The 13,345-nt window shown below is 46.4% G+C and overlaps 1 protein-coding gene across 1 annotated transcript in view; it reads right to left on the reverse strand.

Annotated features, from left to right (window-relative positions):
• LOC115162256 (fibroblast growth factor receptor-like 1) overlaps positions 1-13,345 on the reverse strand; it is a 63,033-nt gene that overhangs the window by 33,839 nt on the left and 15,849 nt on the right. The gene's annotated exons all lie outside the window — the stretch shown is intronic.

A 13,345-nucleotide genomic window follows, 5' to 3' on the forward strand; every position in this document is an offset into this window, starting at 1 on the left:
AATAGTTCAGTTGATTTTCGTGTCAAATAACAGACCTACCCCTCCCCATCTTCATAACAACTTAGTCAATATGACTTGACCATGATAATTGACCCTCCAGTGTTACTCCTAGGAGTGTAGCTTCCTCTACTTGTTCAATGGTCACACCCTTTAAGCACAAATCTAAACAAAATAAACAAACAAAACAATTTCTCTTAAACACCATTGACAGAGATTCAACATTGATGAGATTCAATATTTTGACTCTAGCAAGACATTGTTCAGAAACACTGATCCAAAATCAGCTTTACTCCCACCAATCCTAACTTTAACCATTTGAAAGTATTAAACCACTCTTGTTCTGGATCAGTGAGTGAGAGGCATTTCTTCTCCTCACTACTGCTTGTCTGTTTCCTTAGTGAAGCATACCAGTCTCCAGACAGGGGCAGGCATCAGTCTTCACTAACTGCCCAGCGGCATCAGTGTTTAATGGAAGCTGTGGTTCAAGGGAAACATCATCTTACTATAAATCTCTTAAAACCTCAGGGAAACTTTTATATTACAAAAAAACAGTGGGATAGTATGTTACACATATTTAATCTACCCAAGCCAGCCAAAACAGGAGGAGGAGAAAGGAAGGTGGATATGAAAATAAATAAATAAATGAAAGCAAGAAACCGAACCCAGGACCAGTGGCTTAACTTGAGACTTTAGAGGTTGAGTATAGGGGAAAGGTGAGGTAGTCATCATGGCGTGGGGAGTGTGTGAAAGGCCAGAGCTTCTGTTCTGAGACCACTGCTGCGCCAGGCTGGGCTATACATTTCACAAGCACAGATTAAAATCATTCAGAGAAAGGGACACCCTGGTGACTCAAGAATAGATGCCAGGTGATAGAGAGAAAGAGGGGGGGGGGGAGGGGCAGCGATAGGGTGAAAGGGGAGGGCAGTGGGAGAGAGGGAGCGAGAGGGTTCTCTGACAGCAGTGGGTAAAGAATGCTGTCTTTTCTTATCAACCCCAGACACCCTGCCCACCAACTTCACCTCGCCTGGTAATCAATACCTTTTATTTTACCCTTTCACCTTTCCAATCAATAGATAAGAGAAGGGTAAGACTACACCGGGGGGGGGGGGGGGGGCAATAAGGCTTTCTTTGGCACCATCTGATGTGGGCTGAATAGCCACAGGTACAGTGGTGGGAATGACAGGAGAGTAAGAGCTATTAGGTGACATGAGACTATGTAGAGAAAAAGAGAGCGGGAGGGAGAGGGAGAGGGAGAGAGAGAGAGGGAGGCAGTGAATGAGATGGGTGGAAAAATAATGAGGTGCTCCTGCCAATCTATGTTATCAATGTTAATGAATTGAAATACAGCTGCTGCCACTTCAAAGCTGAGAGGAAGCTGGGTCTGACAGTGATAAAGTTCTGCCTCCGCTTCCCCTCCTATGGCCCCATGCAGAATAACGGGCTCCTGCAGGCTCCATCAAACAAACAGGAAGAAAGGCAGAAATGAGTCCAGCGTCATAAAGCTTCTGGAAACATCTCCATCACACGGCATACTTCTAACAGGCCCTACTGTGGAGCCTTTGAACTCTGAGCTGCTATATTTCATTAGGCTTGAAGGCCTTCTACCAGCCGCAGCTGCTGCTGAGGGGAGAAGTGTGTATGTATGCTGGGGTCCATGCTGCAATCCCCACAGGACCAATGGACCAAGGACATTATCACATATCCGCTATACTCTGCCATCCTGTCTGAATGACTGTAGCTGTGCATGAGAACCATGTATCAATAACAATTACTGGTGCTATATAGCTTTTAACAGGTTCATTTGAAAAAGCATGCGTTGAGTGCCGGAACAAATGGAAATGTTAACCCCTTTGGACATAGCCATATGTTGTACTGAATATCAATACTATAACAGAGAGCACATTTGTTTATGAAGCATTACTTTACTGCTCATCTGAGTATGTGCAAAGGCCTGGTTTGTCGCAGGGAGAGCACAGTGAGTGCCATTCACTATGCCACGCAGCTTTATCTCACTCCATTAGCCCACGGCATGGTGCACACACAGGAGCAGAGAGTGTGCTAAGGGGTACTTATCAGAGGAGAGGGAAGGAGGGAGAGAGAGAGGGAGGGAGGGAGGGGGAGAAGGGCAAGAGAGGGGTAAAGTTAGGAAGAGATTGGAGGGCAGTGAGAGAGAGGATCACAGAGGGGGAGTTAAAGATGGAGAGAGAGAATGGAAGAGAAGTTAGAAGTTAGTTAGGGTGAGGGTTAAAGTAAGAGAGAGGTTGATTTAGAGAGCCGAGGCTAAGATGGCAGTGAGGCGTCCTTTAACACACAGCTCGTAGGGACGCGTAGAGGAGAGTTGGAGGGAGTGAAGGGGATTAGGAGGGCCCAGGCGGCAGTAACCAGGAATGTCAACAATCTCACACCCTGCTCCCTGCACCCTGGTCTGGTCTGGGCTCAGCCTCTGGCACATGACACAATAAAACAGAAAAACTATTTCCTCTTTCTCTGTGCGTGTCTATGGGGGGACAGTAGAGGGCATATGTGCACCTGTTTATTGCTATCCTTATCAGATGATTGGAGAGGAGCGAAACATATCGAATTATTGTGGCCGCCCCCCCACACACACACCAACACAGACACAGATAAAGTTATTCATCTGTCCGTCAATCTGTCTACCTCACAAACCACAGTGGGTTAAAGATTAAATGCCTTCGTTTTTCCTGAGTTGCACTGCATCGCAGTGCTTGAGGCGTCACTACAGGGAGACCCATGAGGCGGTGCACAATTGGCCCAGCTTTGTCCGGGTTAGGGGAGGGTTTGGCCGGCCGGGATTTCCTTGTCCCATCACGCTCTAGCAACTCCTGTGGCGGGCCAGACGCATGCACCCTGATACAGTCGCCAGTTGGACAGTGTTTCCTCCGACACATTGGTGCGGCTGGCTTCCGGGTTAAGCGAGCAGTGTGTCAAGAACCAATGCGGCTTGGCAGAGTCGTATTTCGGAGGATGCATGACTCTCGACCTTCGCCTCTCCAGAGTCCGTACAGGAGTTGCAGTAATGGGACAAGACTGTAACTACCAATTGGATATCAAAAAAGCGGCAAAAAGCAACAAAAAATAAAATAAAATAAACCCCTCATTAGGTTTGAACTAATACTCCTTCCTCCTCAGAAATCAGTCTGACAACCCTGGCAGGTTGTTTTTCTGCCTGCTCTCTTCCCTTCTCTAGCTGCAGGGGTTTGTATTCTCTGGTGCTTCATGGGCCCTGAGGTTGTCTCTGTCTGTGTACTCTGCCACTCCCTGCACCCACCTCCTCCTCTTTTCTCTTCTCCTTTGCCTCCCCTGCATTCCAACATGGGCCTCAAGCATGGCCAACACTATTTAATCTGCAGTCAACTGATTGGGTCTGTTGGTTAGGTCATAGTCTTCCTACTTTATCAACAAGTCAACGGTTCCTGAAAGCCATATGGAGATAGAGATCTGTATAACTGGTCCTTCCCTAACTACTAGAACACCAAAAGTTCTCTGACCACTAACCACTAGGCCTGTCTAACCACTAGGCCTTTCTAAGCACTAGGCCTGTCTAACCACTAGGCCTGTCTAACCATTAGGCCTTTCTAAGCACTAGGCCTGTCTAACCATTAGGCCTTTCTAAGCACTAGGCCTGTCTAACCACTAGGCCTGTCTAACCACTAGGCCTGTCTAAGCACTAGGCCTGTCTAAGCACTAGGCCTGTCTAACCATTAGGCCTTTCTAAGCACTAGGCCTGTCCAACCACTAGGCCTGTCTAAGCACTAGGCCTGTCTAACCACTAGGCCTGTCTAAGCACTAGGCCTGTCTAACCACTAGGCCTGTCTAAGCACTAGGCCTGTCTAACCATTAGGCCTTTCTAAGCACTAGGCCTGTCTAACCACTAGGCCTGTCTAACCACTAGGCTTGTTTAACAATTATGCTTGTCTAACAATTATGCTTGTCTAACAATTAGGGCTGTCTAACAACTAGGCCTGTCTAACCACTAGGCCTGTCTAACCACTAGGCCTGTCTAACCATTAGGCCTGTCTAACCACTAGGCCTGTCTAACCATTAGGCCTGTCTAACCATTAGGCCTGTCTAACCACTAGGCCTGTCTACCCATTAGGCCTGTCTAACCACTAGGTAGGCCTGTCTAGTAAACAAGGCTGATTTTCCTAAGACATGTTGGCATCAGCAGCACCAGCCGTGTGTGTCTGTATCTGAGGTCAGAGGGGGCCCATAGAAGATCTGTGTGTGATGACGCATACTGCACCCTGGCTCTGTGTGTGTGCCCCTCCATTAGCTGCCCCCAGCAGGAACCCTACACCACTGTTACTATACGTTCTGAGGATCACCGTCCCCTCCACATGACACAATGAAGCATTTTACACCAGTGCCTTTGTCAACCAGGCCTTTACACTGAGAGAGCCAATGACAGAATGGGATGTAACAGCAATGTCTGGGTAGAAAGGGACAATTCAGACAGGAATGGGAGTAAATGGGGAGGGGGGGGCAGAGGAGAGGGGTAGGAGAGGAAGAAAGGGGGGAGACAGACAAGACAGAGGGAGATAGTGAAGACGAGAGAAACAGACAGGCAGACGGGGTGGGGGAGTTGGAAAAGCTCCTACTGACAGCCATGGGGCCTCTTGACAATCCAGGAATATTGTCTGAAATCAATCTGTCATCGTGGAGCTGTTGTGCCTGTCATTACCTGGAGGTACCCACCCTTCCACAGTGACAATTTGTTCACCGCTTTACCGGTTCATCTTACAGGTCTTCCCCACAAAGGTCACTCCACTCTATCCATCTCTGTCTGCCAGTCTGTCTCTATCTCTCTCTTGATTTGATCTGTCTCTATCTCTCTCTTGACTTGATCTGTCTCTATCTCTCTCTTGATTTGATCTGTCTCTATCTCTCTCTTGATTTGATCTGTCTCTGTCTCCTTCATTCACCAACCTCACACATGGAGTCACACAGTACCAAAGCACCTGCAAAAATACATTTGCAAAGTGAACATGATACACAAAAAAATTATTACGTAACTTAGACGGACATCGAAATCACACACAATCACAGCAAATTCAGCTAATGATCAATTTGCAATTCATGTACTGACAGTTCATGGATATTGATTGACCTTTGCAATTCATGTACTGACAATTCATGGATATTGACCTCATTCTGTCAGTAGAGGATGCCTGGTTATTCTTTAAAAGTGCATTCCTCACCATCTTAAATAAGCATGCCCCATTCAAAAAACGTAAAACTAAGAACAGATATGGCCCTTGGTTCACTCCAGACCTGACTGCCCTTGACCAGCACAAAAACATCCTGTAGCGTACTGCATTAGCATCCAATAGCCCCCGCGATATGCAACTTTTCAGGGAAGTTAGGAACCAATATACACAGGCAGTTAGGAAAGCAAAGGCTAGCTTTTCAAACAGAAATTTGCATCCTGTAGCACAAACTCCAAAAAGTTCTGGGACAGTGTAAAGTCCATGGAGAATAAGAGCACCTCCTCCCAGCTGCCCACTGCACTGAGGCTAGGAAACACTGTCACCATCGATAAATCTACGATAATCGAGAATTTCATGCTTTCCACCTGGCTACCCCTACCCTGGTCAACAGCTCTGCACCCCCCACAGCAACTTGCCCAAGCCTCCCCCATTTCTCCACCCAAATCCAGATAGCTGATGTTCTGAAAGAGCTGCAAAATCAGCTGGGCTAGACAATCTGGACCCTCTCTTTCTAAAATTATCTACCGCAATTGTTGCAACCCCTATTACTAGCCTGTTCAATCTCTCTTTCATATCGTCTGAGATCCCAAAAGATTGAAAAGCTGCCGCGGTCATCCCCCTCTTCAAAGGGGGTGACACTCTTGATCCAAACTGTTACAGACCTATCCTACCCTGCCTTTCTAAAGTCTTCGAAAGCCAAGTTTAACAGACAGATCACCGACCATTTCGAATCCCACCGTACCTTCTCCACTATGCAATCTGGTTTCAGAGCTGGTCATGGGTGCACCTCAGCCATGCTCAAGGTCCTAAACGATATCATAACCGCCATCGATAAAAGACAATACTGTGCAGCCGTATTCATCGACCTGGCCAAGGCTTTCGACTCTGTCAATCACCGCATTCTTATCGGCAGACTCAACAGCCTTGGTTTCTCAAATGAATGCCTCGCCTGGTTCACCAACTACTTCTCAGATAGAGTTCAGTGTGTCAAATCGGAGGGCATGTTGTCCGGACCTCTGGCAGTCTCTATGGGGGTACCACAGGGTTCAATTCTCGGGCCGACTCTTTTCTCTGTATACATCAATGATGTCGCTCTTGCTGCTGGTGATTCGCAGACGACACCATTCTGTATACTTCTGGCCCTTCTTTGGACACTGTGTTAACAAACCTCCAGACAAGCGTCAATGCCATACAACCCTCCTTCCGTGGCCTCCAACTGCTCTTAAATGCAAGTAAAACTAAATGCATGCTCTTCAACCGATCGCTGCCCGCACCCGCCCGCCCGTCTAGCATCACTACTCTGGACGGTTCTGACTTAGAATATGTGGACAACTACAAAGTACCTAGGTGTCTGGTTAGACTGTAAACTCGCCTTCCAGACTGACATTAAGCATCTCCAATCCATAATTAAATCTAGAATTGGCTTCCTATTTCGCAACAAAGCATCCTTCACTCATGCTGCCAAACATACCCTCGTAAAACTGACTATCCTACCGATCCTTGACTTCAGCGATGTCATTTACAAAATAGCCTCCAACACTCCACTCAGCAAATTGGATATAGTCTATCACAGTGCCATCCATTTTGTCACCAAAGCCCCCACCATTGTGACCTGTATCCTCTCGTTGGCTGGCCCTCGCTTCATATTCGTCGCCAAACCCACTGGCTCCAGGTGATCTATAAGTCTTTGCTAGGTAAAGCCCCATCTTATCTCAGCTCACTGGTCACCATAGCAGCACCCAGACATAGCACGTGCTCCAGCGGGTATATTTCACTGGTCACCCACAAAGCCAACTCCTCCTTTGGCCGCCTTTCCTTCCAGTTCTCTGCTGCCAATGACTGGAACGAATTGAAAAAATCCCTGAAGCTGGAGACTTATATCTCCCTTGCTAACTTTAAGCATCAGCTGTCAGAGCAGCTTACCGATTACTGCACCTGTACATAGCCCATCTGTAAATAGACCACCCAACTACCTCATCCCCATATTGTACTTATGTTTTGCTCTTTTGCACCCCAGTATCTCTACTTGCACATTCATCTTCTGCACATCTACCACTCCAGTGTTTAATTGCTAAATTGTAATTATTTCACCACTATGGCCTATTTATTGCCTTACCTCCCTAATCTTACTACATTTGCACACAATGTATATAGACTTTTCTATTGTGTTAATGACTGTATGTTTGTTTATCCCATGTGTAACTCTGTGTTGTTTGTGTCACACTGCTTTGTTCTATCTTGGCCAGGTCGCAGTTGTAAATGAGACTGGCCTACCTGGTTAAATAAAGGTGAAATATATATTTTTTTAAATAAATGTAGTTCTGTCCTTAAGCTGTTCTTGTCTATTAATGTTCTGTATTATGTCATGTTTCATGTTTTGTGTGGACCCCAGGAAGAGTAGCTGCTGCTTTCGCAACAGCTAATGGGGATCCTAATAAAATACCAAATACCAAGCCTGGAAGGAATCCTCCCAAAAAATATCCATGTGTGAGCCAGTCCCCCTCCCCCACCCCAAGTGCATCCTGGCCCAAAACTGTAGCCAGAGCATAAAATCACATCCCTGTGCATGAGGAAATCAAATAAGTTTCACTGCAGGGTGCAGAATTCCAGTCTGGGACAGCAGTAGCCCAACTATAAAATATGACAGATCATACTCTCAGCTTCTGAAACATTTTCCTCTCCTGTCCCCAGTCTCCTCTATTCTTCATGTCAAAGCCGGACATATTTTTCCATTCATTGTAAACCATTCATCGTTAAGTGGGTCCCTTACGTATATATAAAGTTCACAATAAAAAGGGTTCTGTCACATCCTGAACAGTGAAAGAGGTCATTTGCCATAGTAGAGTGGTCAGGGCATGGCAGGGGGGTTTGTTTTGTAGGTATTTTGGGTTTTATGTTTTATGTGGGTTTGTTCTAGTTATCATTTTCTATGTGTTGGTTTTCATGTTCGGCCGGGTATGGTTTCCAATCAGAGGCAGGTGTCTTTCGTTGTCTCTGATTGGAAGCCATACTTAGGCAGCCTGTTTTTCCTTTGGGGTCGTGGGTTTTCCATTTTGTCTGAGTACCTTACGGAACTGTTGGCTGTCGTTTTGTTATTTTGTTTAAGTGTTCTCATAAAATAAAGTAAGAATGAGCACTCTACACGCTGCGCCTTGGTCTCCATTTTACGACCCCTGTGACAGGTTCCTTACAGATGTAGGATCTTAACTTGATCACTCTTTTATTGCTGAGATGAGCTTCGAGATAGACATAAATTCATTGAGAACTCGCACCAACACATGGTTATATCAACAGTACTGCACATTTCATGTAGTCTAATTTTGGCCAGCTAATAGCCTAACCACTGATCAACCAACATTATGGACTAAATGTTACAATTCTGTTGCTGCAGGATTATTTTGCTTTAACAATACTGGTCAAATTAAGAACCTACATCGGTTCTTTTGGTTCCTGAGAGTGACGATCGATATTAAAAATAAATAATTTCAACAATTACAGTAGGGTGATATTTGGCATTGTCGCAAATTCCAGTCCAACAGTCTCCCCCATCAATACTCAATTTCTGACATACTACGACAACATTCCCCAATTAACAAAGGCTATCCAACACAATGCCTATTCCATTCGACAGAGACACTGCATACAGAATAGAACTTGTGAATTCTATAAAGAATTCCCAAAGTAAAACAGTGAGAATTCTGAGTGAAAAGGCAAAAAGCCATGCTGGGTCTCATTGATGCCCATCAGAGGCCAACTGCGAGTGGGGCAGAGAGGGACGTTGATCAGAGCAGGGGGGTATGGTGGAAGCTGTGGAGGCCTCATTCAGCCCTTGTTATCCCAGCCATCCCTTGGCTCTGCTTTCTTCCGACCCAGCAAGGCATCGCTGTTGCCACCATAACATTTCAATCAACCTTTTAAGTGCAGAACAAAATGCGTGGAAGGGGAGGCAGGGGAGAGGTTGGGGGGGGGGGGTCGAGTCAGTACTGTGGGTGAAATCCCAGTGAATAGGAGAGGACCTAGGAAGGATTTTAAGAGAGGACCTAGGGAGGATTTTAGGAGAGGACCTAGGGAGGATTTTTAATCAGTAACTGCTTGTAGTGGGTTTTGCTCCATGCACCATATTGTTCTGTTGTGCTGGAGTATAAATATAAACTTGTGAGATGCCATTCATTTTCAGAACATTTGCAAGAGATATCCCAGTGATTTGGAAATCTGATAACTAAGGACAAAATAAAACATAAACTAAAGAAGGCTGTGGCAAGATCAGCATACAAGATTACAAGATGAGCAAGATAATGTTTAAAACATCCCCTTATCCTACCATTGAGCAAAATGAGAAGTCTATACTTGCCTAAAAGAGGGAGAAAGCAAAGGGGCAGAGAGAGGGAGAGCTCTGACATCTGCCTTGTGCACAGCTGCATAGAAACCCCAGGCCCCAGCATAAATCCACACGCTAACATCTACAGGAAAATGAGACTCTCCGTCTCCTGTTGAGGGGTGAGAGGCTTCAGATTCTCAACGTTTCGTTTGTTGAGTGACTGAGAGAACAGCTGTGAAACAGAGGTGTGGGGGGCTATCCACTCCTCGAAAGAAAATAGAAAATGGAGAGGAGAGGAGAGAGCAGTGGAGGAGGGGAGGGCGGCAAAGAGGCTGAGAAAGGAGAGGTTGTGCAGGATAAACACTTCCCACTGCGTAGCTGAAATTATATTGTAAGGTCACTCGTAAGGGTCTAACAGGGCGTCCCCTAACACCCACCCCCGGGCTCCCTCCCTCCCAATGGCTACGGCCAGTCTTTCTGTCCAAGGGTGTAACACAGCAGCCATGCCCTCCTGATCTACAGGGAAATATGCAGCTGGAGCTTGGACCTCTTATTGTTTGTTATAGTGATACTATGACATTCTATAACTTGGAGACCAGTGGGTGAAGGATTTAATAAGATATCCCTCATCGAATGAAATTGTGTATTGTTAATCTCAAACAATCAAACCAAAAAACACATGCAGGTGAATACCGTTTGAATGATGACATGTCAATCAGATCAGCTCTCTGGCCCATTGTAAACTACTCTATGAGATCAGTATGGGTTAAGTAGGGCACCATGAATCCTATTTGTCTGTCTATCACTCCATTCACCCAGCAGGGATAGAGTGTGTGGCCTGAAGTCACACCCACCCAGAGCCAAACAAACTCACGATGTAGGCCTACATAGACAAACATTCATATGACAGGCAGATTATAAACAATCCTATTCACACTTTATTCTACCAATTTCCATACAGCTGAGAATAACAACAGTGAATGGGAGCAGACAATAAGTAAATAATTGAGATTCCATCAGAATGCTAATTAGAGCGCCCATAAAGTAAGACCTTTAAACAGGTCAACATTCACAAGGCCACAGAGCCAGACGGATTACCAGGACGTGTACTCAGAGCATGCACTGACTAACTGGCAAGTGTCTTCACTGACATTTTCAACCTGTCCCTGACCAAGTCTTTAATACCTAAATGTTTCAAGCAGACCACCATTGTCCCTGTGCCCAAGAACACTAAGGTAACCTGCCTCAATGACCACCGACCCGTAGCACTTACATCTGTAGCCATGAAGTGCTTTGAAAGGCTGTTCATGTCTCACATCAACACCATCATCCCAGAAACCCTAGACCCTAGACGTGTTAACCCTCGCAAGGCTGCCGGCCCAGACAGTATCCCTAGCCGCGTCCTCAGAGCATGCGCAGATCAGCTGGCTGGTGTGTTACGGGCATATTCAATCTCTCTCTGTCCTAGTCTGCTGTCCCCACATGCTTCAAGATGGCCACCATTGTTCCTGTACCCAAGAATTCAAATGTAACTGAACTTAATGACGATCGCCCCGTAGCACTCACCTCTGTCATCATGAAGTGCTTTGAGAGACTAGCCAAGGATCACATCACCTCTACCTTACCTGCCACCCTAGACCCACTTCAATTTGCTTACCGCCCCAATAGATCCACAGACGATGCAATCGCCATCACTCTGCACACTGCCCTATCGCATCTGGACAAGAGGAATACCTATGTAAGAATGCTGTTTATTGACTATAGCTCAGCATTCAACACCATAATACCCTCTAAGCTCATCATTAAGCTCGAGGCCCTGGGTCTGAACCCCGCCCTATGCAACTGGGTCCTGGACTTCCTGACGGGCCACCCCCAACTGAAACATCCCCTCCACTCCACTGATCCTCAACACTGGGGACCCACAAGGGTGCGTGCTCATCCCCCTCCTGTACTCCCTGTTCACCCATGACTGCATGGCCAAGCACGCCTCCAACTTAATCATCAAGTTTGCAGACGACACAACAGTAGTAGGCTTCATTACCAACTATGACGAGACACCCAACAGAGAGGAGGTGAGGGCTCTGGGTAGTGTGGTGCCTGGAAAACAACCTCTCACTCAACGTCAACAAAACAAAGGAGATTATCAAGGCACAAGGCAAGACCCAGATGCAGACACAGGAGGCAGATGGTTGGAGTCTTCCAATATTTATTCATCCAAAGGGGTAGGCAAGAGAATGGACATGGACAGGCAAAAAGGTCAAAACCACATCAGAGTCCAATAGGTACCGAAGGGCAGGTAGAATCAAGGTCAGGGCAGGCAGGATGATCAGGCAGGTGGGAAAGTAGTCCAGAGTCAGGCAGTGGTCAAAACCGGGAAGACTATAAAAAGAGAATAGAAAAGGAGTATGGGAAAAACACGCTGGTTGACTTGACTAAACATACAAGACGAACTGGCACAGAGAGACAGGAAACACAGGGATAAATACACTGGGGAAAATAAGCGACACTTGGAGGGGGTGGTGACAATCACAGGAACAGGTGAAACAGATCAGGGCGTGACAGGAGATGATCGTGGACTTCAGGAAACAGCAGAGGGTTCAGTGGAGAAGGTGGAAAGCTTCAAGTTCTTGGTGTACACATCACTGACCAACTGAAATGGACCACCCACACAGATGGTGCGATGAAGGAGGCGCAACTAAGCCTCTTCAACCTCAGGAGGCTGAAGAAATGTGGCTTGTCACCTAAAACCCTCACAAATCACAACTGCACAGATGCACAATTGAAAGCATCCTGTCGGGCTGTATCACCGCCTGCTACAGCAACTGCACCACCCGCAACTGCAAGGCCCTCCAGAGGGTGGTGCGGTCTTCCCAACGCATTACCGGTGGCAAACTACCCACCCACTAGGACACCTATAGCACCTGATATCACAGGAAGTCCAAAAAGATCATCAAGGACATCAACCACCCGAGCCACTGCCTGTTCACCCCGCTATCACCCAGAAGGCGAGGTCAGTACAGGTGCATCAAAGCTGGGACCGAAAGACTGAAAAACAGCTTCTGTCTCAAGGCCATCAGACTGTTAAATAGCCATCACTAGCACATTAGAGGTTAATGCCTATAGGCATAGACTAGAAATCACTGGCCACTTTAAGTAATGGAACACTAGTCACTTTAATAATGTTTACATATCTGGCATTACTCATCTCATATGTATATACTGTATTCTATACTATTCTACTGTATCTTAGTCCATTCCGCTCTGACATCGCTCGTCCATATATGTATATAGTCTTCATTCCTACTTAGATTTGTGTGTATTGGGTATATGTTGTGTAATTTGTTAGATATTACTATTACCACAATAACATCTGCTAATCACGTGTATGTGACCAATAAAATTGGATTTGATTTGAGACCCACTCCAATTCGCATACAGCCCCAACAGATCCACAGATGACGCAATCTCTACTGCACTCCACACTGCCCTTTCCCACCTGGACAAAAGGAACACCTACGTGAGAATGATGTTCATTGGCTACAACTCAGCATTCAACACAATAGTGGCCTCAAAGCTCATCACCAAGCTATGGACCCTGGGACTAAACACCTCCCTCTGCAACTGGATCCTGGACTTCCTGACGGGCCACTCATAGGTGGTAAGGGTTGGCAACAACACATCTGCCACACTGATCCTCAACATGGGGGCACCTCAGGGGTGCGTGCTTATTCCCCTCCTGTATTCCCTGTTCATCCACGACTCCGTGGCCGAGCATACTCCCATTCTCATCGACTGGGCT

The sequence above is a fragment of the Salmo trutta genome, chromosome 25, assembly GCF_901001165.1.
Source record: "Salmo trutta chromosome 25, fSalTru1.1, whole genome shotgun sequence".
Lineage (NCBI taxonomy): Eukaryota > Metazoa > Chordata > Actinopteri > Salmoniformes > Salmonidae > Salmo > Salmo trutta.